Source organism: Pteropus vampyrus, unplaced genomic scaffold (genome assembly GCF_000151845.1).
Source record: "Pteropus vampyrus isolate Shadow unplaced genomic scaffold, Pvam_2.0 Scaffold283, whole genome shotgun sequence".
Lineage (NCBI taxonomy): Eukaryota > Metazoa > Chordata > Mammalia > Chiroptera > Pteropodidae > Pteropus > Pteropus vampyrus.
The window spans coordinates 641620-646345 of NW_011889064.1; positions in this window are offsets into that span (position 1 = coordinate 641620).

Consider the following 4726-nt stretch of genomic DNA (forward strand, 5'->3'; position numbering starts at 1 on the left):
GGTGGGGACATTATTCTATCTGCCACAGTTATTATTTTCTGGTTACATACTTTTAATAAGCATTTAGTGATTATAGTATGGCAGGATTCTAAGTGCTGAAAATAAAGAAAATAGAGTCATTAAAGTCACATTTTAAAGTCAACACATAATTTACAATGAAGAGACACAAAAATCATCAGAAGAAGGTGAGTTTACTTGTAGGCAAACTAGTCTTCACTGTGACCTCTTTAATGTTTTAATATCACTAGTAGAATTAATTCAAATTAAAGAAAAGGGAGAATAACAAAGGTACATATTGGCAGTGCTCACCCAAACACTAAAGGGCAAAAGGAGATTCAGGTACTAGACTTTGATTATTTCAGTTTTCATGGTATGTATGTCTCTAAAGAGTAAATGATGTCCTGGCTTTAGTCCCTGCATTTCAAGTACACTAGGCCCCTTGGCAAATCTATCCCAATGGTAAGATTATATATCAAGCTAAGGAATTTGGACAGTGAATCCTAAACTGTATCTGTAGAATAACACTATTTCATGAGATATTGTTAAACATTCTATAAGGACAAGAGTCACATTCATTCTAGAAAAGCCACCTATCTATGCCTTTGGAAATTTATGATATACGTCTTCAGACCAAAGAAAATAGGCAGTTATGAAAGCTGTTTAACTTCTGAATCTAGTGTTTTCAAATTTATTTGATTACTGAACCTTTTGATGTTGTTGAAAGGTCCGTTGAAACATCTTGCAGTAGATAACACATTTTGGAGAATGATGCCTTCAAGATTTGATTTACCTACCTCCTGTTGTTTTGAATTAATGCTCACAAAACCACTTTTTGATTTCCATGTGGTTGGACCACAAGAGAAAAAAAATGTTTTGATCAGGCCAATGTGATATTTCTTGTATGTGGTGTTATATTTCCCACTGTAAATTAACACACCAGCCTTTTGATGTTTGCTTTTGTCTTATGTACCTTTTAGTTAGTGTGAGTTGATTTCTTTGTCACCCAACATCTATTTTACTTTCAAATGCCTGTCTATTCACCAATATCTCCAAAAGGAAAGGTAGCTAGAACTTTACTACTAGAGTGACAGGTGGAAAATAATAATGAGTTCTGGACTCCAAATACTTGTTCTGGTGACCTGATATCATGGGAGCTGCCTGGACTACTTGGAAGATGAATGGGTCTTGAAGACAAACATCAAAATGAAGACCTAAGATTACCACATATTTCTGTGTCCTTAGGCAATCATTTCGGGTTTTTTTTCCCATCAAATAACCAATGAATAATAGCATCAATCTATTATACATGGTTACCATAAAGTATATTCATACTACTGATCATAAAAGGATCCTCCAAAGTTTAGAAAGAATATGGGGTTATGGAGGGCCATAAACAGATCCAAAATAGTATGTACTTGTTTTATTTTAAAAATTAACCTGTAACACAAAAATCTTTTATAAGAACAAGTTAGCATTAGAACCATTTCTTCTTGCAGTCAACTATAGGCAGGCCTTAAACTATGTATTGTGATTTGTACTAAAATCCTCAACAACTCAGAAGAGAAAGTTTAGAGAAAGTAATCAGGTATTGTCCTACAAGAGTCATGAAGAAAGATGAAGAAATACAGAATCACTTATTCTTAAGAAAATAATAAACTATAGTTATTATCATAGAAATACTCTATAAATTTCCATAATTCATTAAAAATTAATATATTTAAACAAACTAAATTCATGGTAGACAAACTTTATAATAGCCTTGTAGGTTTCATTCTTTCCAGCCTTCCTTTTTCAATTGACTCAGAGGGCTTCCCGCTCTTAAGTACTCTGCCTCCAGTGCCTACCTACCAGAACCTCTCCATCTTTCAGTGGTTAATTACCACCTCATGGAGTGATAACCCAGATCTGTTCTCCATCTGCTTCTCAGGACCTAGCATTTAAGAATTTTCTTCTCACAGTGTATTCTGACCTAGACCTACAGTTTCTCTTTGTCTGATTCCTGCCAAACTTTCCCTAGTTCTCATCCAATGAGAAAAAAGGGTTCCCTCACCCCTTTTTAGAGATTTTGGGGGTAAGAGAGGAGGTGGAACATAGAATTCCACAGGAACAGTCCTCAGGAAGACCAGGACTCGTAGAAAAAAGTTGGAATGAGACAAGATCTGAATTAGAGAGATCTACTCATCTCGAAGAGAAAGAAGCATACTTCCCTCAGAAACATTTTGTTTACCTTTCCTCCCTTTTGTGCATAAAAAAGTTTAATTTTAAAGTTGCATTAATAAGATTTTTTTCTTTCATTTTTATCTTAGAAACAGAGTAATTAAACACAAGGAAATCCATGCTATTCTAATAGCCCCAAATAATAATTATTAAATATTGATATCAATTTTCAGAAGATTTCAAAATCATGTAAACAGTCACATGACTAAACCAATAGATATTTGGTGTAAGAAATATGAAAAAAAGCTGGGTTTTAAAATATTTTTATTTGAATTATTTAGTAGAGTCTTTCTTACCATGATCTAGATGTAGATTGAAACTTAATCTTTGAAAATTTGGTTATTTTAGAGTTATAGCTTTGAAAATTAAACTTCTTTTATTAATCTCAGAAGTGACTACATATATGGTTTTAAGTGTTCACTCTTCTGCTTCCTCTTCTCCAAATTAAAAAAAAAGGACTAATGTATCAAAGGCTATACTTAATTTCTGAGTGTTGAAAAAATTTTACAAAGAAAGTTTCTTCCTAAATCTAAATATCTAAAAGTCTTACACTTTTCTTTTCCTCTCACCATAAATTAGTTACTAACCATTTTGCCTTGGTTATGGTTATCAGACATATGCATTAAATTCTTTCATCCTCATTTACAGAGTTTTTGAGGAAAATCAGGAAACATATAGCTTGTTATCTGCATTTCTTCTAGTAGTTCTGGATATTGGATTGGAATACTATGGTTACATATAGTATTAATTTCCATTTTTCAGTAAAGCTTCATTTATTGATAGCTGTGCTGTGCATTATGGTAGTTATCAGTCAAATGTGTGTATTGAGCACTTGAAGTCTGGCTAGTATGAATTGAGATGTACCATAGTGTAAATCATACCAGATTTCATAGACTTAGTACAAAATAAAATGTAATAATCTCATTAGTAGTTTTTATGTTATTTATATACTGAAATGAAAACATTTTGACTATATTGAGTTAAATACATTTATTATTAGAATTAATTTTACTCTTCTAAAAACTGTTTTAATGTGTCTGCTGGAAAACTGGAAATTACATATGTAACTTCCATTTTTGCCTCACGTTTCTACTGAACAGGGATGATCTAGAACTATTGTTCAGTGAAGCATTTTACATGTTTATGTTTTCCAGATAATTCAAACATTAAAATGTTCAATTATTTTTATGAAATAAATGTATCAATTATTTTTATGAAAGCCTAGTTATATGTACTATACTCTTGCATATTTTTAATCAGAGAAAGCAACTCAAAATGGCATTTTCTTGACAGGTCAATGTCATCACTATAAAGCTCAATTTTTAAATGTTGTATTTTATAGATGCTTTCATGATTTAGTAAAGCTTATAGGGCTACTGTTCTTATATAAAATGGCCCCTGGTTGGTATGTGATTATGGTTGAGAATTTGGCTATGTTTTCCCTAGTGTTTTTAATTGCTTCTTAAGCATACCTTTATTTATATTCGTTCCAATGCACTCTGTATATCCTTTATAATTTAAGAAAACCTAACTTTTCTAGAGAAGGCAGACAAGCAGCTTATGAGGTCTGTAAGCTTTTAAAGATTTGTAGGCCTTAGAGCCCATGGCAGGCTCTGCTTTTTCTGTAGATAAAGTCCATGGGCTTTTTTATAGCTGGTTTTCTTGCAAGGCAGAGATCTTTTAGGTTTCTAGATTAGTGGTTATGAATGAGATATCTGTGGCTGCCAGAAGTCTTACTACCAATCTATTACCTGCACTGTGGCATTTTCACATGGCATTAGAATTCATGTCAGAAAAATCAATTGTTTTCTCAACAATTGTTGAGAAAAATCATATAAGATATATAAGGAATTGATAAAATTACTCTGTTGACTTCCATTTTTTAAGACAATGCTGTGAGGACAAGCCATGATTGCTATGTTCAAGTGCGGGTAAGCAGGCGAATGAGGAATGAACTACGCACATGTGAAATTTGAATTTGAGTTAGCAAGCATAGCCTATTGTTGTGTGGCTATTTACCCGAAGGTTTTCTTCACTTTCTTTATAGTTGCAGCTAGGGCTATCTTGCGTCCCGCTGCTATTTCCCAGCAGTCCAAAGCTCTGTTGCATTGCTTGATGCTGTGCTTCAATATGTTCTTATAGCATTTATCCTGCTTTACCTGCTTGTGATTTTTCTGACATCAGTTTTCGTGTACAATAGCTCCTTGAGTGTCCTGCTGTCTCCCATTCTCTGCATACACACATTCCAGGGGAACATCAATATGAAGACTATTTCAATGCCAACATCGACAATATTTCTTACGATGCTGGTGAGACATCTGATTTTTAAGTTAACATTTCTCGGTCTAGGAGGTGGTATTGTTCCCCAACACATAGACATCTATTATGAACCATGTAACATTACATTATAAACATTTATTTATTGATAAGTTCTGTCATTTGAGTGAGGGTTTCTAGGATGCCCTGTGCTGCCCATGTAATGTAGGTATTCTGTTGTATATGTTGATTG